General features: G+C 47.4%; 1 protein-coding gene across 10 annotated transcripts in view; it reads left to right on the forward strand.

Annotated features, from left to right (window-relative positions):
• Nucleotides 1–12,816: 12,816 nt before the first annotated feature.
• ZMIZ1 (zinc finger MIZ-type containing 1) overlaps nucleotides 12,817–26,139 on the forward strand; it is a 342,305-nt gene continuing 328,982 nt past the window's right edge. For 7 of the 10 annotated variants that reach the window (XM_062579762.1, XM_062579770.1, XM_062579769.1 and 4 more), the window contains exon 1: nucleotides 15,201–15,406. The gene's annotated coding sequence lies outside the window, so the exon portion shown is untranslated. Of the gene's footprint in view, nucleotides 12,916–13,068; nucleotides 13,134–14,958; nucleotides 14,986–15,200; nucleotides 15,407–26,139 lie in introns of those variants that run through there. The other 3 variants (XM_062579764.1, XM_062579766.1, XM_062579765.1) reach the window with 3 other exon arrangements.

A 26,139-nucleotide genomic window follows, 5' to 3' on the forward strand; every position in this document is an offset into this window, starting at 1 on the left:
GAATGTGTTGATTTCAGTGACATTTTCAAAGGGAGAGAGCAGAATCGCGTTCTTACAACATTCTCATTTACTTTCATAAGAAGATTTTCATGTTGACTCGCATTTCAATTGCTTTTGCTTTCAATGTTATACTACACTATGTGTTGTAATATCGATATTACTGTTTAATATTTTGATGACAAGCATGTCTATTTGAATTTTCACAAGAAATCTTCAGCATGTCATTTTCTTTCTTTAGCTTCAGAACGCAAACAAATGCAGAAATCTTATTGTCAGACAAAAATGTAGAGCTAAAGTAGACACATACTGCTGGGCAATCAGCCTCATACTTTGCGATATAGGGCATGTGTGTGCGGTAGCAAACTGTTTAAAAGGGGGGAATCTCACTCCACTTGACCAGTATTAATGAGTGCTCTGCACATTGCAGAAGGAGGATGGTTGAAGTCAGGTGACATGGCAAAAGCCAGGCACTGTGACCGAGTGCCACATCTTCACTGCGAAGGTGTCGCAGTTTGGTTGTACTCTTGGCCAGATCACTTACTTAGGATTTTATCTGTCTTGCAGGACATGGTCCTCACATATCTCGTAAAATACAAGCCCCTTTCCTATGAGCTCTGATGAGCCTGATCCTTGCTCTAAGTCAAATTATGCACAGCTGATCTTTGGTAGCCCAACAACTTGTAGAGTGGACACTGATTTACAATGTACCAACAATTCTGACTATACTTTAGTCAACAGAATTTAAGAAGAAAAACATAACAACAGAAAAAAAAGACCCAAAGAGGTAGAGAGATGGTGGGAAAAAGCCTCTGACCCTGATCTTGTCACAAAGTGTGTATAAATGGTGGCTCAGGGAAGCCACTGAGCTCTGAGAGGTTTCCTGTTAACTGTTTTGTAGAATTTGGGCCTTAACATTATATCACAAAAGTGAAGAAAAACACTGAAATGGTGGGAGGTTTGATTCTGCTCCTGTTGATGCCCTGTGGGATTCATTGTGCAATTTTCCTGAAAGGAAAAGCAGGAGCCTTCTTCTTACATATTTTTATGACACTGGGAATATAAGTACTCTGGGGCCAGATTGCCAGTTTTCTTGGCATATATCTTCCCCAGAGGAATGGCTTTGAGAAAAGTCTGAACAGCAAAAAATACTTAGACTGAGAAATTCAGGTTCTCCGAATTAAAAGAGAAACAATAATCTGACTTCAAGTGTCTAAATATTATAGGCATTTTACATGAATTCAGCTCTAGCAAAATATGCCCTCCATATATCTATAAAATAAGGAAATGATTGTTCATGTGTTTGAAAAGATCAGAGTCACTCCTCTCTACCCTTTCCTCCACATCAATTTAAAACAAGATATGAGAGATTTTTAATACCAGGTTAAGGGGACTTTCTATTGCTCTTTTGCTTTTTTCCATCTTTGTTATTTGAGAGGCTGGTTGCTCTGGTTGTCACTCTCAATGCTTTAGGGCCAGACTGCTCCCAGAGGACTGATTTAGAAATATCATACAAGACGGCAACACCGCATGGGGGGTGGGCTACATTAGCACGCATTGCCCAAAAGCGGGGTTTCTTTCACAGCTGGAAAGGACAGAGCAGCACAAGTAGTGTGGGAATTCACACTTTCTCCACCCCAAATTTTCTTTTAGCAACATCATCTTGTGATTTTAGGACTTTCACAAGGGCACCTTGTGTTCCCCACATCTAATCTTGAAGCCTTATCAAGCCAGTGTTGGACACACTGTTGGAGGTGTCACCGGTAACCTTTGCACTGCCCATCACATGGGATTATAGAGTCTGAAGAGAAATAATTTTAGCTGCTAGCACCCATCTAGAAACGTTCAGCTGAGTTTTTAAGGAGCTGTTCTAGAGATTTGGGGTTATTCAAGCAGAAGACTGCTCCAGCGGCAGTCCCTGTCCCTGCAGTGAGGACATGGTTGTCTCAGGCTGCCGTGCCAGCCTCGAGGGCCCCCGCCATGGAGGAGCACCGGGCACGTGGGAGCTCTTTGGGCCACGGGGAACCAGTCCTGCTGAAAGACCCCATAAAGACACCATATTCCCAAAACAAAGGCTGTACAGTTTTATCCAATATTTAAGTATACCCCAGTAGTAGTAGCCATATGAAGGATGCCATACATGCTTCCAGATGAGCTTTAGGATTTTCCAGGTTTTGAAGGTGAAGTCTGTGCAGTAATAAGCACTTTGAAAGCCACTTCTACTTATTGGGAATATCTTTGCCTCTATGCACCATATAGGGCCTCTTTATCATGCCAGCTGCCAAAAGAAAAGCAAAATTTCCAGAAAGGAAATGTGGGAAAGTAAGGTTGGGAGAAAAGAATACCATCAAAAGTCAGGAAGTCATTAATTCAAGCCAAACTTGCTGCATGAGCCTCTGTTTAAAATAAAACACTCAAAAAAAAAAAAAAGAAAAAGAATCATTAACAATAACAGGAAATCAAATGGATGCTGCTTCAGCATGTATACTGGAAAACGTATATGCATAAAGATCAAATAAATAAAAGCCCACAGCTGAAAAAAAAAGCTTATGTGATTATTTTTCTGCTTTTAAATTTTTGAAGGCAAGGGAAAGTGGAACAAGCGTAATTCTGCTTGGAGCAATAACATTAATATTCTTCTTGAAAAGAGCAAACACAGTAAATGAAGACATGTTAGTACCCTTCCTCTCACAGCACTATACTGTGATACAGCAAATAGGAAATAACTGCCTGGCTTTGGGTCGCAAGTGGGCTAGGCATGTCCTTCAGAGGAAAAACTTCATCGACAATTTGTAGCAGGTTGGTAAGAATGACATAGCCAGCTGGTAACTGACGATTATATGAGATCAACTCAATACAAGGATTTAAAATCTGCATATACTGTTGCTGACTTGTTGGAACAAGGCACTTGGCAACGCAGCTTTCACGTGTTTGAAAAGATCAGAGTCCTGCTGCCAACGCAGCGGGAACAGGTTCAGGTACAAGTTCTAGCTGTGAATCTGCCACTGGCTGCACAAGTGATTTTTGAGCAAATCGTGCAGGCTGGATTTCCAAATATATCTTCTATTTCTATGTGTTTTGGTTGCGAGTAGCCAGCAAGGGGCACCTTCACCATGAACAAGCCAGAATTAGCCGTGGTTCATCTCTCCCAACACTACCTTCCTGATAGCCTGTTACGTCGGCGTTTCTCATGCAACCTCCTCGGAGCACCCAGGTCATCTCACTACAGCCACCTGTGGTATATATTGATGTGTATTTGTATTTATTTAATTCTACTTACATTTACCAATATTTATTAATATTGTTCATGTAGGCTGAAGAGTCACACAGATATTTAAGTATGAAATAAACTGTTCACTGACTATAGATGTTTTCAAGTCCAAGTGATTAACTTGAGACCCTGTGGACATGATTAACAGGAGTTAATAACGCAGCTCTTCTTACAAAGGAATCGGAGAGCCAGCTGTAAAAGCAAACTGCTTTTGATAATCTGATTAACCAAAACTTTTTTCATAAATTAGGCACTGGCAGAGAGAGAATTCACAGAAGAAGATGTTTTTGCTGGAGCGGTAGATAAAGAGAGTGCTGGATTAGCACTAAAGTGTATTTCCTTCCTCTTTTGGTCTTCTAGGTGACCAAGGTCCTTCCACCTTTCGGTGATTCAGTTTTCCCAGCTGTGAAATGGAGATAATGGTACTGGCCTCTCTGGAAGGAACTTCCAAGCAGTGGAAAAGCAACAGTGACATTTAGGTAATACAGTGAGAACAGATCTGTGTTTGCACCAGGCACATCATCACTAGCATTACAGCTCACAGCTGTATTATTAGATATGAAAAGAATGTATATGAATAATTATAGCAGATATTATAAATGCCTTAAATTCACTAGTCCTTTTAAAAAAACTCTAAGGTTGAGACCAGATTCATTTTTCTGTCTGTGATCTGTAAATACTCTCCAGATGGGGATATTAGAGCTTTCCTGCCTTTGCAAATATGTTCATGAGGCACACAGAGGAGCACCACGTCCAAGGGACCTCACTGGATCACGAGCTTGCCCAGCTTGCGCAGTTGCGAAGCTGGATGCAAGTATCATAGAAACTGTTGCTAGACATAAACATCCGGAAGACCTTTGGTCCTGCATTAACAAAAATTAAAGCACTAACTTAACCTCACAATGCTTCTCTGAAACAGAGACAAGCTGAAATAAATTCCCTATGGACACACAGAAAATCTGTAGCCCAACTCTCCTGCTTTCCATTTGTGCTCACAAGCCCTATCTTCTAGGCATCCTAGACGTCTACTATCCATTATCTGAAGAACAGATGAACTTATGGTAAAATTAAAGGAAATTAATGCAACAGATCCCTGTTTTAGCAATAGTCTTTTCTGAGAAGGACTGCATTTGTGTGAAATCCTCTGTACACCTTCAAGATTTGCAGTTACTTAAGTTAGTGCCAACCAAAAATTTTAAATGGCACTCTACCATCTTTTATCCCTAACAAGCATAATTATAGTCAACCTTATTACCACAAGAGCAAAAAAAGCGGAAATAGGTCTACTGTTAGAAACACAGTAGAAAATAGTCTCTACCTTAGACAGTGTATCTTGTTTAACTGAGCCCCACCAATTAAAGGCTACTTTTAAAATATTTCTGTATCACTAGTTTTGATCCATTTTTATCATAGCTACTTTTTTAACTTTAGTTTTAAAATGGAAGAAGCATCTCCAAAGCCATGATTAAAAAGAAGCATCAAAACCACGTGAAACTTGCTGAAAGCACCAGGAAAAATACACTATTTCAATTCAACTGTAGTTCTAGTCAGCAATTTCCCTTCTGCTTTAACTAAGTCCAGAAATATTTATTAGCCCTGTTCTCAGAAGTAGGTGTTTTGGCATTTGGGGAGAGAGGGGCACTGTTGTTGTTTTTAGCCTGTTTTTAAATGAAGAAAGCAGCATGAGGAGTACTTTCAGAAACAACCGAGGAGAAGCAGGGTGCCTGAGAGCTGTAGCAGCCGGAGAAGCGCTGAGGAGGGAAGGCCCTTGCCCCAGCTGCGGCTGAGTGGCCACCTCCAGGCAGCTGCTCCCAATTCCCACCTATAATTAGGGGCTGGAGGGGCCGTGAGGAGTCTTTGGGTAGAGGCAGGAGCACCATGTTGTTCTGCAGGTGATGGCTTTGCCCCTTTCCCGCTCCAGAGTGACCATCCTGTGCGTGACTTGTGCTGGTGGGGGTGCGCTGGCATTTGGCACTGTGAAGGTAGGTGCTCTGGGTATGGCAGCCCCTGGTCCATGTATATAGGGTTAGGCTTGAGTAAAGGATGGTGTGTGTGGCTGTGAGCATTGTGAATTCTCTTAAAGCTTTGCTGCAAATTCTGAGGAAGCTCTCTTTTGTGTACTGGTATAAGGTACTAGATCTCAGCAGCTTAAAGGTCTTGTGTTGACCCCTTGTTAGGGTGGCCCTGAGTGGGGAGGATCAGCTGCACAGAGCTGTGTGGGCAAAGGGACTGCAGCTGCACTGCAGGAGCAAGTGTTTGTGTGAAGGGAAGCAGTGTATTTCTGTGCATGGAGTGCATCTGGTTTGGGCTTCCAACCGGTGTAAGTCTGGTGAACACAGCTAGCTTTGGTGACTGTAAAAATGGTACTTGACTTCAGATTTATTAAAATCTTCAGGTGTTTTGAAATGGAGAGGCTCTCAGAGTTGAGCATTTAGTGGGATCCCCTATGCTTGCAGCACCTTGTGTTGCACTGCTACCCTTCTTGGGGTCTCCCTGTGTGCCCTTTGGGGTGTGAGGAAACAGGGCTGTCTGGAGGAGCTGCTTGGCTTTGCTGTCCAGAGCAATAGAAGCAGCAAAGGGGTCAAAAGTGCACCTCCATGGTCACCGCTGTGGTATGAGCTGGTGTGTGTCCCTAAAGCTGGGTATCCCTCCTGTGCCTGGAGCTGGCAAGGAGCAGGCAAATCCCAAGACACTGGAAGTCCCCAGGACGAAGGTGAAGCCCCAGATAACAGCTAGGTGACACTCGCCTGTGGGCCGCAGGTAGCGGTGCTTAGAGGGGATGGGGCCCCTGCTGCAGTGCTTGGGGATGCGGCTGGCAGTGCTTCAGGGCACAGGAGGTCTCTAGGCTGGACTTCAGTTCCTGCTTTCTGCCTCTCATTAGCCAAAGGGGAGAAGCTGCCAGGTTAAGCAGAGAAAGTGCGGGAGTACTTGGTGGTTAGTTCCAACCTACCACAAAGAACTTCAATGAGGTTTTTTAGACTCTGCAAATGTAATTTTTTATCTATGGTAGAGTTCCCCACTGGTTTTCATGACTGACACTTTTGCCATGACAAATCCATGAGTGTCTTAAAAATTTACCATGAAAACCCTGAAGCTTTAATTATTGTGCATTTACATAATTAATACAAATATGTGCAATTACCATGTGTACCTACACAATTACCAGCTACAATGATGTACTAACAATCCTTATTAAACTTTAGTGGGGGAGGGAGGCATTGATTGTATGCATAGGCAATATTTTTAGCTTCATTTTTCTTTTCCTTCCCTGTATTTCAAATACCTGTGTGCTTGGGGGGGAGGGGGGTCGGGATTTAGACACTGGAAGTAGTGATATACTGAAAGCAGGTCAATAAGCTGTCCAAACTGGAGCTCTAGTGAGATGGAAATACAGGACAGATTCCCAGTGATGTTTCTGGGATGCAGCAGGTTCTCCAGTAGGTGTAATGCAGTGAGTTTTCGATAACTTGTGCTGAATTGCCTCAGTAGTGAGGTAACTGTGCTGCTTCAGTGTTGATACCTATCACAGCTGTAGTTCACTTGATTAGCATTCACAAATTCCTAGCATATCTGTTTTTTTTTTTGTTCTGTTTTGTTACAAGTGTCTGCACAAAGGGAATCCTTGCAGCTTTTGACCCTATGTCTCTTGGTTACCATGTTTACTACTCTGAGGAGGAAAGCAAATGTTCAGAAATCACTTGATTATTAATCTTGGGGAAATGTCTGTGTGTGAATTCTTCTCCCTCACAAAAACACATGCATCCTTCCTTATAGAAATGACTTAATGTAACAAGTCAAAGCATTAGGAAACCTGCTAATTCAGTAGTTCAGTAGTCTCTTCTGTTCTCAAGGAATTTCAGTGACTGCTTGCCTTCCCCCACCCACCTGGGACAATAACATAAAGCAAGTAATGTGTTAGGGACTGTACCTTTTCCTGCTGTCTTCAGTTTTGCACTCATTCTACTACCCAGCTGTAAAGAACTTGTTGCCTGTACTGTATTTGAGAGAGTGCCCTATTATAAAGTTCTTCACTGCTTTGTCTACCCTATGTTGTCCATCTGAACTGTGGAAGAAAAAACTATTGCTGCCTGTTTGCTTCCTGCCCTTCCCAGGATACAGTTTGTGTGACCTACACATATGCCTATGGAGTATGTGGTCATGCAGAAGAGCCTGTGTGTTTTGCCCCCCCCCCTTTTTTTCCTACTACTTAGAGTAGAAAACCGTGTTGTCTGCTGAAGCAATGGAAAAATTAAGCAGCTAATTGTTGCTGTTAAATGTGATAAAACATGCCTGAGAGCCCAAAGTATTACTTTATCACCAATAGAGTAATTATTGAATAAAATTCAATGCCCTAGAATGTTTGTGTAAACAACTTATGGTTATTTATTCACATTTTATGAATTTCTTTCCAGAGCTGTATTAACAATCCCTCTTGTACAAAATACAGTTGGTTAGCATGCAGTGTGTTTTTATTTTTCTTTAAATGGAAGGATCTACAGAGAATATGGTCCTAAATGTGTTTAAGGCTACGTTTTATTTCGTGTGATTAGCTGTGTCACAAAACATAATGCTCTGGCAAGCTTTGATATGAAGCAACCCTCATTGTCCTTACAGTAATATCTTATTTCACTGTCATTTGCTCCCCTTTCATGTTGTCAAGCAGGCCAGTTTAGACCAAATCTGTTGCCTAAACAACTCTAAATTCAGATAGGAATTTAGTTGAAGAGTTCTGGTTGGTACCAGTATTACTTGTCATCTTTTTCTCCTGATCGGGTCACATAAGAGCTTGAGACACGGAAAGAAGTAGAAGTAGGTCTCTGACTTCAACATTCATGCTCTACAAATGGATGCATTTGTTGCTCTTTAAATCTCATTACTTTTCTCCATTAAAATTCAGCCAGGCTAAAAGACGACCTGCTTACTGTCAAGATCAGGCACTAGATAGTCAAATGATAGAAAAACAGAGTAGTATTTGCTGTACCGTTTAAGAAACAAGAATGCACATTGTGGACATTATCTGCTAACGTACTGAATGGAATGATTTCAAGGTGGTTATATGCATGTCTGGTTTTACATAAGGCTACTTGATTGTATTTTTTGGAGATTAAAAATAAGGTCTTGGTGTATTTGGTCATTCAAAATCCTTGGGTATTTTTTCTAGAAGCATGTTGTTGTGCATAGCACTTTGGCCACCTTCCAGTTTTGCTAATTATATTCTGCCTGAATACATTCCCTTGAGTTTCAACTTGGATAAGACTTTGTTTTGCTTTCACTTTTTCCTTCTGAAACTGTATGAGGTAGCTGGAAAAAAGTTTAATAGCAGCATAAGTGATTGAAGTACCTATTGAAGATCCTATTTACGGATCTTGGCCATAATGTTTGGAAGTTCTCCGTTTTATGGAAAAGTGTGGGCTGTTCAAGTCACTTGACCACAGCCCAAACTTTGATCTGCTTCTTCGAAGTTCAAAAGTGCTTGGTTCTGGAATTTGAATGTTGTTGATTTGGCTCTGACAGGACAGTATCCTTATGTCCTTTTAGAAGGAAAGAGCATATACAGAGGGGTGACTAATGTTTATGCCCCTGGAAAAGTATACTTCTGGCAGTATATAAACAGCATGTTTATGATGCTGTACTTCCTCAGTTCACATGTTAAATTTCTTGGTATGTTACAAGCATGTGGCATAACTTCTCTTCCTATTTTTTCAGCTTTTGTTTTTTAAGCTGTATCCTTGACTCTTAAAGGTTTACATCCTGGATTTCAATACTGTTTTGCCACATCATATTTTTAAAGGCTGTAATCTCTTTGCCAAACTAATCAAATTGACTTGGTGCATCATGGTAGGTTAAGCACATAGTGTGCTCTGTGCCTAACTGAGCCACAGGCACAAAGCTGCTCAGAGGAGTTACTGAGGTGTTATAGCTACTTGTGTCTTGTGCAAGCAGGATGGGGACTTGCTGATCTTGTGAACTGCCTTGCAGTGGCACCTTTAAGCCCCTGGAGTTTTGCACTTTTCAATATATGAGAATTTGCAGAAGAGGGGCATAAAGAAGGATATTCAGAAAGAAGGAATGTAAAAGATACAAGTATTACTTCTGACAAAAGACACTACCTTAATGACTGAAAGATGCCATGAAAATGTTGCTTTCCTTCCTTGTTACACTGAAGCTCCTTTGGAGGAATCAAGTCCCTCATTTTACTTATGAATGACTATACTTCAGCAACAGAGACTGAGGGAGACTAAAGAGATCAAACCTAAGAAAACATGTGAATGTTTTTAAACCTTAAAAGGGAACGGGAGATAAAAAGTGCAAACCTCCAGCCACTTCCCTCTTAATGTCTAGTAATTGTTTCCAATTTGTTTTTCTCAGTAAATTTGTTTACTCTTTCCTCTAGGATTCCAGTTGCAAAAACATTAAGGAAATTTGCAGTTAGGCATAGCAATTTCATCTCTAATTTAAGAATCCAAATAAACCCTATTTTCCCCCCATATTATTAAGAAAAAGTTAAAAATGGACATAGCTCTCATTAAACCACATAAGTGTATCACTGTGCATCATGAAATCTGTAGAGCTTGACTGCAATTTCACTTATACCAGTGTGGAAGTGAGATTAAGTTTAATTTAACTGTGTTTGGTGGTATTACTCCTGGAAATTTATGCTGTCTTCAAGTTGAAAGAAGATTTGGTCTCCTCCTTTTTGAGGCAATAGTAGCTAAACTTCAGAACTGTTTGTATGAGTAAGCATTTATAATAGATAAGCTCATGGATTGTGATGGAAGGAATGGTTCTGAGGTGGGTGTTGGTGGGTGAACAGTTCAGCAGTGGTTCAGAGCAGTACACTGCTTGTAAAAGCATGTGTCTGAACTAGGTGCAGTGGTGCCAGGCTTGTGACTAACACAACTGTCACAAACAGCTGGAAAAGAAACCAGTACTGATGCCAATGCTGTTATGAAAACAGCACTGACCATATGCAGTGTTTTGTGGGTGTGTTTTTTTTTTAAAAAAAAGATATTTCACACCTGCAGCTCACCTCAAGCTTACCTGAGTTACCTTTTAACTAGGCAGCTTAGTTGCCTAGCTGATAGTTGCAGCACCCAATAGTTCACTGCAATCTTGCAACCTGAGCACTTGCTTTCTTTCTCAGGGAAGCTGTTACAGCTTGCACTGAACCCTATGCTACTATAACCTGCACTGACAGCAGTTACCTGATGTAACTGGTATACAAGTAACTTGGGTATGTCTAGACATAACGTCTACATGCCATCTCAATCAATTTCACTTTCATCACAGTACAGTATGAATTATGATAGCAGAAAAAACTAATTTAAACTACTGCTGAAGAGGGTAAGGGGGAGGTGATGTTCTGATTTAACATACTATCCTCTGGAGAAAAGAGTTCAAATCTGTCTGTTATATAACAGAAATGAGGTTAGCAGATTTGGTCTAATCCCCTGTGGACTGGCCCACCACAGTGTGTGGAATAATGTGGATAACTGTCTGTCTTCCTGCTCACTGGAGGCTTCCCTGTTGCAGCAGGGAAACATTGCTAAGCCAAGACTCAAGATCATGCAATGTTTTTAAGGCTAGTTATAACAATTTTCCATCTCAAAATTGTCAAGAGTGCTCATTTAGAGAGCAGGATGCTTTTAGCGAAAACAAACAAAAAATCTGATCCTTGACCTTGCAAATGCTCCTTTTGCTTTGCTCTGACATTGCAGAGAACTAGAAAATCGGGCTGATCTGCCATTCTGAGTGCTTTGATTGCAGGGGTGTTCTTGGTACAACACTGAATACCTGAAACAGCCCTGCCACTCATCAACTCCCCTAACCCCTTCTTCAGCTCTGGCAGCCAATGTACCCTCTGTGCCTCAAGCAGGGAGCAAACTGCACAGCTCTCAAATTGCTTGGTCCTCCTTGTGGACTGACCCAGTCCCAGTTGCCTTGGACCTGAAAGAAAGCACAAAAACATGACTTAAGAGCCACCTTTCTGACTTCATGAATCATATTGGCACAGGTCAGGGAAAATTAAGTCTCCCCTAATCTTTAGGGTGTGAACTCAATTACAAATAAAATGATGAATAAATGTACTGCATAAACTGATTGCTGCAGCTACTTTTCTGCCAAAACATAGCAGGTGATTAACGCAGTGTATGGTAGGAATAGGGAGTATCCCCTGTAGCTGAGAACATGAAGGGCTTCAGATGGGCTGAATGTGGTGGCTAGGACGGTGGTTAGCTCTTGCTCTCTTGGAAAGTGAGCCTTGATCTCTAGTGACTGCAAGTGGCCAAGGCTGCTGCAGCAGTACATCTCCTCTGTATGGATATCTCCAGCAACATGATGTCCCCAAACAGTGTGTGGAAAAGGCTAGTCTAGTACAGACCTTGAGAGCACAGTGATACCTGCTAAATCAATGACCTTGTTTCTTGTAGCATTTTTATTTTTCCAGCTGTGTACTGATTAAGCAACTTTTCTTAGTTTCTGAAAGAGGACAGGACAGTGCAGCTAAGTCCTATACCATGCAGCGATGTGGAAGCTATTCTGCAGGAAAGCTGCAGGGAAGTGTGAGGAATTCAATCAGATACTACCCAGTTCCTCCAATTTGTCTTCTATGTAGGTGACAACAGTAGAAGTTATGCTTAAATACAGTGTACAGATTATGGCCTTGTAAAGACTTTTCTAAACAGACATTTATTTTTCTTATTTTACAATAACTATGACTTTGCCCAGGACAATGCTGTAACACTTACTTTGAACCAATGAAACATCAAACCTGATGCCTGACTTTGCCATTGTCTAAGCCAGGAGTTTTAACACCTTTAGCAAGCTGATCCCTCAATAAGAAAAGGATAATAATTGCAATTTAATTTACTATTAAGGTATGATGCTAATGGCATCTGTGTGATTATATGAAAATGACTATATGGCTATAATGTCGTCATTAGTTACTTAGAAGGCTGGGTTTATTCAGGTCTTGTTTTACTAATGGGCAACAAACGCAGGTTCAGGAGCAGAATGATTTATGGGCTGCACTGGCTGAACAGTGTCCACTGTTTTACTCTGTGGACTGCTGGTTAGAATTATCAGGGTTGATATGGATCTCGGAGGAAGGCTGGGCACAGTAAATATAAAGATCCCTTTCCCTTCATTTTTGCAAGTAGTGCAAGACAGGTTGCATCATCTTGGCCAAAGCACTGCAGACCTCTGAAAACACTTAGTGCGGGCACTCATCCTCTGCAATGGAGAATAGCACTGCTGGGGACCAGGCTGCTTTTTAATTACCTGTTCCTTTAAGGCCAGTAGCCAACCTGTTCTTTTCCCAGTTAAAACCCAGCCCTTTAAAGAAAACATTTCCTTTACTGATAGTCCTTATATAAATGTGACCTGTGAAGAAGAGGCTGTGTCCAAAACTTCTCTGCAACTCTTTCCTTGCGTCTTTCCTTAGGCTGTCAGGGCTGCGACAACGCTCCTGCAAAATGCACTTGTTACTGTATGCATGCTGTCTGCCTCTTAAAAGAAAAAAATAATTGCCATCATAGTGTCAACTACGAGCAGCTCTGACAGCGGCTGCCTCCGTCGCAGCCTGCGGCGGCCGCTCGGGACGGTGCCGCTCCTGTGCCTCCGTACACAGCGACCGCGTCGCCACGCAGGTATCCTTCGACTCGGGTGGTCAGTTAACGGCCGCTCTCCGCCCGCGCGACGCCCCCAGCGCGCTGCGCGCGGGCGCCGGGGGCTGTGGCTGCTGTGACAGCCGCGCCGCCCGGGTGGCGAAGGCAAGTTAACTTCGTCTTCAGCGCCTGCCTTCTCGGAGGAGGAGAAGGGGGCAGCCCGGGCCCGCGCGCCCCGGTTTGGGCTCCCACGGCAGCACGTAGGTCTCGGTGGCTGCCGGGGCCCGCTGCGGCGCGGCCTGGCCGGGGGTCCCGGGCCGCGGCTCAGGGCTCGGGGTCTTGCGCGGCCGCCGCCTTCAGGCGGGCACCTGGCGGCGCCGGGTAACGGCTGCCGGGGGGGGGGGGGCCACGCTACGGGTCGCCCGTGGCCCGCCGCGGCTCCGCGCGGGGGCGGCGGCCGGCGCGCGGCGGGGGCGGCGGGGCCGCTGCGCCTTTAAGGGGCGGCGGGCGGGCGCGCGCGGGGAGCGGCGGGCGCGCGGCTGGCAGCGGCATTGTTCCCTGACGTCACTCGGCCGGCCCTGCTGCCGCGGCGGCGGCTGCTCTCAAACTTGTCTTTGTTATTCCGAGCTCCCCGGCTGACACGGCGGCCGCGCGCAAAACCCGGCGCCGGAGCCGGCCGGAGCGGGGCCGGCGGCGCGGGGCGCGGGGGCTCCCGCGGGGCGCCCGCGCGCGCGTGGCGGGTTTCCCGCGGCAGCGGGGCGGGCGCGCGCTGCGCCCCGCCCCGCCCCCGGGGCGCCCCGCCGCCGCGGGGGGCTGCGCGGCGCGCTGCTGCCGTCGTGCTCGCGTTTGTTTTTGTTGTTGTTTTTGCGAGACGTTCAGCTGGGCGAGGCGGGAAGGAGGAGCGGGGCGGCGGGTGGGAGAGGGGGAAAGCGGCCGCGGCGGGAGGAGGTCGGCAGGGACGAGGCGCGGAGAAGCTGCCGGAGCATGAAGCCACCGGGGAGGGGGGCGGGGGCCGCGGCGGCGGCTGCTTTTGCGGGGCAGGAGGGCCCCCCCCCACCCCCGGGGGCCGCCCCGCCCGCTGCAAATCGGTGCGTGAATGCACGAGCGCTGCCGTGGGGTGCCGGGGAGTTACCGTCGCGGAGAGCGAGATGAACGCGCAATTCCGGCTGGATGCATTAAATAGGGGAGAAGAGGGGAAGGAAAAAAAAAAAAAAAAAAAAAAAAAAAAAACGCCTTCTCCTCTAATCCGGCATCCTTTTAAAGTCCGGATCTTTCTCCTCCTCCAACAAGACAAATCTGACCCAGTGAGGAGCTGCTCGGTGCTGTTTAAATTGCTTATCTTAATTGCATAATCTAACAAGCCCCGTTGGAGCAGGGATGAATATATTAGGCTTATTAACAACTCATCATAAAATATTGATTGTCCTGGAAGTGTTTTATCAAGGGGAAGCGAAGCCGAGGGAGTTTTTTTTTTTTTTTTTTTTTTTAATTTTATTTATTTATTTTGGGGGGAAGGTTGGTGCTCGTCAGACAAGGACGCCTCGGTGTTGTTTTCTCCCTGGGAATGGGGCTGGATTTCCTGAGGAGGAGGGAGGAGAGCCCGCCCCATTGTTGGCGCGGAGGGCAGCGAGCCCCGGCCGCCGCCGCCGCCGCCGGGCCCCGCGGGCGGGCGCGCAGCCCCGGGCCCGCCTGCTGCCGGGCGCTCCGGGCTCGCGGGAGCGGCAGCGCCGAGGGCGGGGGCAAGAAATCCTCGGGAGGGGGGAGACGGGGGGGGAGATTAAAAAAAAAAAAAGTATAAAGTGAAATATGTCAAGCAGCAGCAGATCTCGGCGTTGCCGTGTAATCCCCCTGCCTGCTCAGTAGTTTCTCCCACCGCCTGTGTGTGTGTGTTTTTTTTTTTTTTTTTTTTTTTATATCATTTAAGGATGATACAGACGGAGGCACCGCATGCTGTAGAGCGTGTTCGTTCCCGGGTGGTTTTCCCCTATTTAGTAACGTAGAAAAATACAGAAGGGAGGATATTCTCGTGCTTTCAGTTCCCAGAGTGGAAGGCTTTCTGAACGCGTGCTAGTCAGGAAGATTAAAATGAGAATCCCCGCCTTAAAATACACTGTAAGGGAATATTTGTGTTTTTACTCGCACCTACGGTTTAACTTCGCGCGGTTCGGGCGGGGGGGAGGGGAGCGGGCGGGGGGAAGCACGTCCCCGCGGGCGGCGGCTCCTTTCGGAGGGTGGTCCGGGACGGGTTTTGCGGGCAGCCGCGGAGCGCGGCCCGTCGGTAACAGGATCGCCGCTGTAACCCGACACTCCAACTTGCCGTGCTCCGGGCGAGTTGGTTCACTCAGCGCCGCCAGCGCCGCGCTCCCGGCCGCCGTCCGCGGGCAGGGGGCGCCGGGGGCAGGGGAGCGGCGGGGGGCGCAGATACGTTTTAGGAAAAAATACGCGGGCCGAGCCGCAGACCGGCGCGGAGCGAGGATTTCTGCCTGCCCTCCTCCTCGCCCTCTCCTGCCGCCAGCCCGCTGCGCAGCGTGCGGTAAGTTCCGCGTCCGCTCCGGCCCCGCGCCGGGAGCGGCGGCGCTGCGCGGGGCTCCGCGGCGGCGCTGCGCGGGGGCGCCCGGGGCGGGCGGGCGGGCGGCAGCCGGCGCCGCCAGCACAAAGGCGGCTGCGGGGCCGCGCCGCTTGCGCGGGGGGCGCGGGGCCGCGGGGGCGGGCGGTGCGCGCTGCGGGCAGCCTGCCGGCCGCGCGGAGCGGCGCGGCGCGGAGCGGGCGGCGCGGAGCGGAGCGGGCAGCGCCCCGGGCCGCCGCCGCCGCCGCTTTGTGCGCGGCCGGGAGCGCGGCGGTGTAAACAGCGAGCGGAGCCGGCGCGGCGCCCGCCCCGGCGGGACGGCTGCCGCTGGCGGCGCGGGGTCGGGCCGCCGCCGCCGCCGAGGAGGAGGAGGAGGAGGAAGTTGGTGCCGTGGTCGGGGGCTTCGCGCTAGGAACTTCGCGTGGCACGTGCGAAGCCGCGGCGGTGCGCGGTGCTGCGCGGCGGTGCGCGGCGCGGCGGCGGAGCGCTGAGCGGGCGGCTTTTGTCTCGGGGCGGAGGGGTCCCGCTGCACGGCCGCGGCAGCTGCGCGAATTAGCCCGGGTTTCAGCGTTATCGGTAATCCGTGGAGACCGACGCCAAGTTAGGGAGTAGCTGTGCATCGCTGTCTGACCGTGCACGGTGCACGTTTCCGTGGCTCAGTTAATAATCTGCAGACGGCTTTAATGGCTCTGTAGTACCAGAGGAATTGGTGTTCTCCATTTACTTCAGCAGGCCTGAGCGAAGCTGGTGTTCTGGCTGCTTTTTTCAATGCATTGACATGAGAGAAGAGGATTTAACTTGGCAGCCTGAACAAATGCTCTATCAAAGGTTTCCTAAGAGACAGTAGGAGAGCGGGGGAGGGGGCGGAGGGAGATGAATGACCTGAGGTGGTTTTAGGGTGCTACCTATGCAAGCTTCATTTTAAATATGAAATGGCCATTTAGGTCTCTGAATAAAACCGTAGGCATCAGAAAGGCGGTGGACTTACAAAATTTAAAAGGGCAAAAGCCCATTAACGCTCGGGCGAAGCCTTGGCTCCCAGCTCTGGTTGAGTAGCTCCAACTGCCTGGAAGTGCCAAAGCTTTTCAGGAGCCTTTAGCAACGGCGGCGGCGTGGGACGGGCGTGCCGGTGGGGAGCTCGGGGGCGGCAGCCCCGCGGGGGTGGCCCCGCGTAAGGACACGGGTGCCGGGAGGGGAGGCGCGACTAGGGTGGGGGCACCCGCCCCAGGAGCGGGGCTGGCCCCAGGCGGGAGGAAGCCCCCCGCGAGCTGCGATGCTGCCACAGGTACGTGGCACTGTGGCAGGGCTGAACTTGGAAATACGCCCGCGACAGCGGAAAAGTTTGGCACAGGCACGCAGCAGAATTGGACGCCCATGGCAGTCTCTGGGAGAAGAGGGGCTGGTCCGACAGGCACGCCGGGTCGCCTGCTGAAACTTTTGCATCCCCGTCTTGATGGAGGGAAAGGTGCTGTGGCATCAACCTGCCCTGGCAGGGCCTGATCCAGGTTTGAGAGTGCCAGAAGACTTGCTCTGACCTTTTTCTGCTCGAGTTGAGGATGTTGAAACACCAGCCATCAAACAAAAGACACATTGAAAGCAAGATCTGCAATAGGGCACGTGTGACTTTGAGGCTAGCTGAGTGCATTTGGTGACTGTTTTCCTGAGAGTTTGGGAGGGGGGCGGAGAAAGAAAAGGCCACTTATTTTTAAAATGAGATTATGGAAAACATGACTTGAAATCATCTAAATATCCCAGAGTGAAGGACTGTTTTCCTTCTTTTTTTTTATCTTCACTTTCAAAATGTCGTATTAAAATGTCTTGATTTCTACTTTTTGCATGTGTTTATAATTGACACATTACAGGAAGAATGTTTTTCTCTCCGAGGGCAAAGGTGATCAAGAATTTTTCAAAATCTATCACATTGAAAGGATACTTAAATCAACTATAAAAATCTGCAAAGTCTCTAGGGTTGCATTTAAAAACAATAAAAGAAAAAAGTCTCCGAGATTGAATTGACGGATTTGTGGTTTTTATCTGTTTAAGATCAGGCTATATCAAAGGTAGCTGATGTAAAGATTATTCCATAAGTTGTAACTAAAATCTACTTTGGGCTTCCAGAATCCTTAAAGAAAAGAAAATCCTCAGGACCAGTCAGTATAGGTATATGACTTGCCAATGGCACTCATGTCAAGGTGGACAGATGCTTTTGTTGTTTACATTGTTTAAGGTTCACAATATATTAAATAAATGTTGATCATGATTTAAAACAATAATTGAGTCTGTGGCAAAGGATCAATGAAAACTTTGTTTCGGGAGAGAGCTGCGTTGCTGTGTACGTGTACAGAGTGTTTTGTGCTGCCTGAGATGAAATAAAAACGCGATCTCGGTGTGGTGTAAGAGGCTGCTTTCGGAGTATTTCCGAAGCGCGCAGCAGAGAGCGGATCAGCCGTCGCGCAGCCCGAAGGACCCGCGCCGACGGGACGGGAGGGTTCCTTGCAGCACGCTCCCATTCATAACTTTCCTCGGGCGCCGCCTGCCCTTTCCCCTGGATCTCTCCGCTTTTATGGGTTCCAAAGGTTCTGCGTCCGCAGAAAGCCTCCGGGCTGGCAGCTGCCTCGCTGCGGCTGGAGACGGCGTTGGCCGCGCTCCGGCAGCTCGGCGCTTCCCTGGAAGGCCCGTTTCCCTCCTGGAAAGGAAAGTGGGGGGGGGAAGCAATCTCGGAAAGGAAACAAAGTTAGAATTCCTGTTGCCTTCCGTAGTGGTTTTGATGAGCCTCGGGACGGCGGGGGTCCTGCTGGCTCCCACGTCGCCCGCGATAGCGCGGCCGTGGCGGCTGGCCCGGGCCTGCTGGTATCTGCTGTCGCGCCGGGGGCGAGCCGAGCGCCGCCGGGGCTGGCGGCGTTGCACCTGGGAAGCCTGCTCCTCATAAATAGGGAGGGTTGCGAATTGGGCCGCGGCGCGGTTGGCTGGTGTGTTGGCTCCCGGTTAGAGGGGTCTCTGTGAAATCCTACCCCGTGCCGCAGCGACGCGGCGAGGGGACGGGTGGCCGAGGAGCGCTCCCGGAGTTGGCTTGCGCTCGCTCCCGTCGAGGGAGCGCGGTGGCACGAAGAGCACGAGCCGCCCGTGGAGGCGGTTGAGGGCGGCTCCTCGTAACGAGGAAGCGCCGTGTGCAGCGCGTCGGCGCAGAACAGCGCGCGTGGGCGCTGATGCGCCGACTGCTCGGATACAAGTATCTTGTCCTTTCACTGAACCCAGGTGTATCTAAGCTTTCCTGCTGATGATAAGTTGAGGCAGGGTCAGTGCTATTAGAAATCATTTCTGTTTTAAAATGGTGGCTTTGGCTTAAAAACAAAAGGTTTGTAGATCAAAGTGTTGCTTTGTCATATTGATTTCCCCCCGCCCCCCGCCGCTTTCTCTTTCCAAAAGCAAAAGCTTCTCATGTAGCAGTTTGCATTTTATGTATTTCCATTGGGTTTTACAGGATCATTAGCCTTCAGCTGGGTTAATATTAGGACATTTTAAAGGTGATAACTGGCTGCAAGAGAAATGCCCGGGCACTGGGTTGTAATGGATCTCCACAGTCTGACTGTTGGAGGCAGTAGTGCATTATGAGAGCGGAAGAGGGTCTTGCACTTGTTACGTGTTGTAGGAAGAAAGTTATTGTTAGGCAGCAAAATCACTCCGCATGTGAACTGTTGTGCAACTAGCAACAGAAATTAACTTCATTCACAGGGGGTGGCTCAGTCCTAAAAGAACATGCCCTCTGAAGCCCCAGATGTGTGGTCATTTGATCCAGACACCTATCATCTCCTGGAATTGATTATACTTTTAAAATCTCTATCGGTGGGTAGATCAAGTAACTTGCAGTCCTGCCCTGAATCCTGGAACAACCAAATCCAGTCCCTCCCAAGGGGAAGGGATGAAGGTTGACACTTAATAAATAAATAAATAAAAATAAATAATAAAATCTAAAAATCAGAGACCCATGTGCCCTTTTATTATACAGTTCAATAAACCAAGCTGCTTTGTATTTTGTCTAATTTAATTAACATTAATGTTGAGGTAGTCACATACAAGCTATCGTGTTAACACTCCATTAAGACGAATATTGGAAGTTCATCCCTTTGTTGATGGTACTGCATTTGTTTTGACTCTTCAGAGCAGCTTTGAGTTGATTCCCAAAGTGAAGTGTGAAGGCAACGTGGGTTCAACACAGATGGGGGGGGGGAAATCACTCAAAAACTATCAGTATGCACGGCACTACAGATCTGTGGAAATTCCATAAAACCGTGGATTCGGATTGCCCCTACTGTTCGCTGCTTGCCCTCGTAAGGAGCTGGTTGTTTGATGTTTCTGCCGACGTAGTGTTTGTGTGTCAGTGGCTGGCGGCGAGCTGATTTGCAGCGTGGATGTCGTCACGCCGAGACGAGCCGTCTGCCTGCAGATGGACCCGGGAGGCGCGGGCGGGCGCCGGGGCCGCGGTACTGCGGCTCTCCTCGCCCCAGAGCCGCGCGGCGGCGAGCGCGGGGAGGCTGCGGCCGCCGCGAGCCTCTCTTGCCAGGGAAATAGCGGCACTGCCATAGGTCTGACTTGGGAACAAATGCAACCTACGGATCCAGATGTATGTAGTACGTGTGTGTTGTCAAGGCTAGCCTGAGAGTGAAGCGGCAGACGTTGCATGTCTGATGGCATCAAGCGAGAGCAGCGTGGGAATTGTCAGTTGTCTCTGTTTGGTCTCCTTCAGATGTTTCTTGTTCCGCTCTTGGAAACGTGGGTAGCTGGTAAACAGTTCTGGTGAATTATTTTAGTCGTCGGTCTGGTCAGGTAGCATGAACTGGAGACTACCAGCCCCCTGATCCGTTTAATACATGAACGTACACAGTGCAGATAAACTTTGCCCAGATGATATTATGGTTCTTTGTTTCTGTGCAATACCACTTGCCCTCCTTGCTGAGTAGATTAAAACGTGATTGATGAGAAAAAAGAAAGAGAAAATAAGTTGACAGCAACTTTGTGTTGTCTTGGGGTCGTTTTTTTGATGGATTTTTTTGTTTGTTTGGGATTTTTTGGCCCTTGGAGATCAGAGAGCTACAATGATTGACTGTGTGGCAAAGCGAGTGTTAGCTCTCTCTTGGGGGTTTCTAGATAGTCTCATAACTAATCAGAAGGGTTTATTTCCTGGCGCTGCAGTGACATAGAGCTGTGACAGAGTAGTAGGGGCTTCAGTTGGCGACTTAGTAGCAAACACAGTTCCCTTGGTGAATATCTGCTTGTTTCTTGGCTGCGCTCCTGATTCCCTCAGAGAACAGCGGAGCCTCCTAGGCTGCTCTGAAATACCTCCTGGAGCTGAGTCGGGCTATCCGAGAGCACGGGTTTCTCTTCCTTTCTTGTTTGCAAGCCCACCCCTGGTAGGGATGAGGTACGGAGCACAGCGCCCTGCATTTCCCAGGGCTTGGAGCTGGGCTGGGCGCCCGGGCAGGGAAGCCGAGGCTGAACTGCAGATTGCAGCTGCTGCCCGAGAGGGTTTGCACTGGGCTTTGCTGGAAACTGCATAGGCTTATGATGGTCTTGAAGAGGTTGAGGTTTTCCTAGTCTGAGCGTGATTGCTACCTTGCTGGAGGTTGAAAACCTCTCAAGTTCACAGGTTTTGGGAGGGAAAGAGGAACTTCCCCCCGCCATTGTGTATCGTGGCAGCTCAGATTCATCTCATGTCCTTCGTTTGGGAAGGATCTGGGTTATTTCTGACACCTACCTGATAGATGGGTATCCACCAGCTCAAAGGTTACCATCCATCCTGGATTATTTTAGTGGTGTGAAGGAGTCATGGTGGTGGCGGGGAAACGGGGGTCCCAGTAGCGAGCTTGTCGGATCTCAGACTGCCAGATTTTCCGTAAGGCAAAAGTTGGGTCTGACCAAGGCGTGTGAAGGCCGGGCGCATCCTGCCCGTGGAGGTGCTCCCTCGGGGCTCGGGAGCTGCCAGCCGCTGGCGTTCCCGCGGCACGTCGTCCGCGCTGCCTTCCGCTCCGTAAACTTCGTGCTTGGTAACAGATACTTGCAGCCTGCTGCAAATCCCTGTAACAACAATGACCGCTGTTTTGGTACATATTGTACCTCTATTTCCTGAATATCAGGGTTGAAGTAAATGTTTATGTTTCAAAAAGCTGTCCGCCAGGCTCTGCTCCGGGGTTACGCAGTTCAGGAGTGTTGAAACCGAGCGAGCGAGGCTGAACTCCCCCTTTCCTCTGAACGGCGATACCGCAGCACTGCTCGTTTTCCCTGTTGCTTCCATTTTGAACAGGATAAAAGCAAAACAAGTGACGTGCTTTGGAACAGGGATCTTTTTTCAGAAATTATTTCCATTACTTATCGTTGTTTTAGCATAAGCTGTAGTCTTTCCTCTAGCATTGCACATATCTAAGATTTTGGCCATGTAAATGACAAAAAGAAGCCTTGTAAACAGGAAAAAAATGCTTAGAGTTCCTGTTTAAAATACACTGCAAAAATTACTAGTTACTACATCTAGAACAGTTTGAGAACAAGCACTGTCTTTTTACGTTTTAAAGCTAGCATGTATTCGTGGGTCAACAAAAGGCCCGTTTGGTTATCTTTTCCTCTTCCTCTGAAAAATCGGGGAAAAAAAAGCTTTAAAAATTAGTTGTAAAGGCTTTGTTGACATTAAACTCTCAACCAGACAGATTGTTTATATATGTATCCATATACGAAAGACAGAAGGGTTTATTATCCAGCAGGTTTGTGGAGGGAAGGAAGAGTGATGTGGTTGTCAGGCAGCATACTCAGTCTCTTGGTGTCCTTCTTGCAAATCCCGTGTTTGTCTCATGCTCTTATAACCCTTTTCCAGGCAGTAGGATCACAGAAGTTAACTTGTGTATAGCTGGTATACAGCTTATGTTGGCCTCTCTTACAGCCATCCAGTGCTTTTTCCCCAAGCCTTTTCAAAGAGAGTCTCCCCCCACACCCCCTTCTCTCCTTCCTTCTCTTGCCACAGACTCTGGCATTTCATTTAACAGTTACTGTATTTTTTAAGATTGGGATGCTTGTTTTAAAAAGAGTCTGGGCTAGTGAGCTGTCATCCTACGGATGTTCTTGGGATCCTGGCTACATGCACCTTCAATGTCAAATTCACGTGCCCTGGAAAAGCGCCAAGCCCCACCTTGCTGCTGAGATGCAGACGCTGCCTTGGTGGTATGGAAATTGCTGACCCTGAGTTGCTTGGGGGTACGTGTGTGCAAGGGTGGGCTGCTATTCCGTCGCTGAAAAGATGAATGCAATGTGTGTTGTGTTGTGTTCGAGGCTGGTGTCTGCCTTCATCGCGTTCACGAGCCCCTGGTGCCCCGCTTCTGAAGCCCTGCTCTGGTGCCTCTCACCTGAGGAGATTTAAAACAGCTAGTAGTTCTTCGCTAGGGAATTTGTTGCAGAAATTATACTTTCATCTTTTCCTGTCCACCTCTCAAGTACGAGGTTTTTCCCCAAATTAACATCCCTGTTGAAGTGTTATGTTGCAGTCCAGCTGGAGTTTGATACCATTAGACACGGGAGCCGACCAGCTTTCCAGCTGAATGCGTAGCTTTGGCTTTTGGCACTGTAAAATCCTGACATCTCGCACGTTAAAAATTGTAATAGTGTTATGTAAGGAGAAGTTATTTGAGGTCACTAGTAGAGCTTTCTGAAAAGTAGTTAAAGCAACCTTGCAAGATGAAGCATTTGGGGTTGTGTCTGCTTCTTATGACTTTTTGATTGCCTGAGTGGTGTCCTCCTCCTGCGTTGGCTGTCGCGAGCTCCCCTTTGCCGTTGGCTCCTCTGGGAAGCGCCCCTGGAGCCGGCAGCCGGTGGGAGGACGGACGGCCATGAAGTTGAACGTCAAGCCAGGCTTCAAGACCAGGGAGCAAAGTCCCACCTCTGGCTGCGCCTGCTTGCTTATGGGCAACTTGAAGTCACCGTTTCAATCGCTCTTGTCGCTCTTCAAAGAGCAAGTTAAATGGTGATGACAACTACCCTTGCTAACCAACAAGGGACAGGATGCTGAATAAACCTGCTGAAACCCAGGTTTGTTATCAACAAACACTCGATTTTGGTCTTTAACAGACATACCTTACACTTGAAAGATTCCGTCCCCAGACTTTCCTGAATGACGTAATTTGCTTGCCTTCAAGACCAGACCTTGTATGTCAGATGATCCTCAGGTCCGAATGACAAGTAAAGGAAAAAAATGATCGGACCTTCTTTGCAGTTCAGAAGGATCTGGCAGTGGGGCATGAGATAAAATATTTTAAATGTTGTGTAGGTCGTATGAAATTGTGGTGTCCTCTGAAGTCAGTGCAGCAGGGATTGCAGAGATGATGATCATTCCTACTGAGGGTCGTATAGCTGGAGGAGTATACGTTAAAGAGCACAGAGAGGCCACAGTGAAGGTATGGACCAGACTGTGCAAGGCGCTGTACATGCTCGGGAATAAGCAAGATTCTCTCTGCAAGGACTGTGCAAAGGACAGGGCAGTGGGTAGTTAGCAATTCAGACTCATGGTGATTAAAGCAGGTTCTGATAACATTTCTGGTGACTTTTGATTCATTGTAGATTCCTGTGCAGAGTAGGTGGTGGGCAGCGGGGACCTGGAGGGTGTGTGGGCTGCAGAAGGTGCAGCACCCCAGTGAATGAGCATCTGATGTGCAGGGCCAGGCTCTTTTTTCCCTAAGCAAAATATCAGGATCGTCCTGTCTTTTAAATCTGAAAATATGTGAAATTTGGGATTCATGAGCCGAAGTTTGTTTTGTTAATAAATTGATGCGTTAAGCATCCATTTTGAAAAGTTTGTCCTGTTTCCTCTAGGTGACCTGGAGTGTAGCTGGCCTCGCTGAGCAGCGGGTTGAGACGCTGCTTTTAGTACACATTTTTTTTAATCTCTGGATATCTGGGTTCAGCGCTACACTTGGCTGCTGTGGTTTCTGACGCTGGTCTGGTCCCTATAGCAGCCCGTCAGGTGTTTGCAGTATATCCGGGAGTACTAGATGTGCAGGCAAGGACATTAACCACCAGCAATGAGGGAAGGGAGCCCTGGATGGCTCTGACTCCCTTACTGGCCACGAGCAGCCCACCCGTTTCTCGCCCCGTGGCTCGTGCTTGGCCGGGAGGAGCGGGGACCTTCCTTCTCCTTGCGTCGGCGCAGCACCTGCTGCGGGGAGGTCTTGCTTGTGATGCTGTACAGCGCTGAGGGTAGCGACGGGTGATGCCTAGCGGGTGTCTGGTCGCAGTTACCTGGTGATTCTATCGTTAGATTTCTGTAATTGCTTCAGAGGGGGGGAGAAACCTGGAAACACACTAGCAGACTCCAAGAGGGACAGCATTTTTATTCTAAATCTGTAAAGACTTTATTATAAGGTTTTGTAACCTAAATGAAGGTATAAATTATTGACTCCATGCATGAACTTTGTGAAACCTCTTGTGAAGGTCTTGTGTCAGAGCCTATTTGTGGCACACTACTGTTTTAAAAATTCCAGCAAGAGCTCTCGTATTTCTGGCAGATATTTTGAGTATTGTATAATTTAAAATTCTGATCTAAAACTTTGCTGAATTTGGTCACCCCAAAAGAAAGAATGTTGCTGCAGTCTTAGTTCTCCTTTGCCTGAAATTGCAGCTATGGCTCTCAACACTTCTTTCTCAATAAATAGAAATGTAAATCAAAAAAACTTGTTGCCAGCATCTTATCCTAGCAATATCCCAGTGTATTAAATGTTTAAATTAAATAAAATGATGAAACACGGTTTGTATCTCCTGTCATTGGAAAATACATATTTTTTAGAGTGTTATCTCTGCTCTGTTCATGTTCCTTTGTTCTTTAATTCATGCTTTGTTTTGCTATAGAAACTGGTAAAGCAGAGAACTTACCTGAAACTTTCTATTGAGGAAACTAAAGGACAGGGGAGTCAACCCACCCCCCTCCACTGTTGACCCAACTTAGGAATAATTAGTAGGAAATGAAATATGAATGCACATATGTTGATCTCTCTTAAAGATGTCTTGGCTTCTTTGTTTAATAAGGTAAATCCCCCAAAAGAAACTCTGCAGAGACAGAATTTTTCTGGCAGTTGATCTGTTTGTGTTTTTAATGTAGAATATTTTTAGCTTAAGACACAAAAATACTTACTTTTGTATCTGAAGAGACTGTCGTTTCCATTTATTTTAAAACCCTGCATGGGAAACAAGATGTTAGACCTATTATAATGCAACCCAGTAATTAACATATGTTGGCCTGCCTCTGCCAGGACTTTCCTATGAGTAATGCAAGTTGCACAAGTGAAGGAGTCGGTTGTTTGTGTCAGGAGAGAGCCAAGCATATGCTCACGAATGATCAGGTCCTAAAGACACCGTCCTGGGATGCGGATCTGTATTTAAAACTAAAAGCAATTATAGTTTAAGCGTCCTTTCAGCTGCAGTATGTTTGGAATATTGCGAGGTATTTTGTTTTTCATGTAGCCAACACCACGTTCTCTTGCCTGGTATTAAGAAAAATGGATTGAGGGAAAATTTCAAGTTTCTTTTTTCTGTTTTGTTTGTTTGTTTTTGTTTGGGGGGGGTGCTGAATTCCCCAGTCACTGAGTGGCTGGAATGAGGGACCTGGGGTCTCTCTGACAGTGTCCCATCGCTGTCCGTGGGGCGCGTGTGTGCTGCAGCCGCGTTGGGCTGCT

Source organism: Rhea pennata, chromosome 7, assembly GCF_028389875.1.
Source record: "Rhea pennata isolate bPtePen1 chromosome 7, bPtePen1.pri, whole genome shotgun sequence".
Taxonomy (NCBI): domain Eukaryota; kingdom Metazoa; phylum Chordata; class Aves; order Rheiformes; family Rheidae; genus Rhea; species Rhea pennata.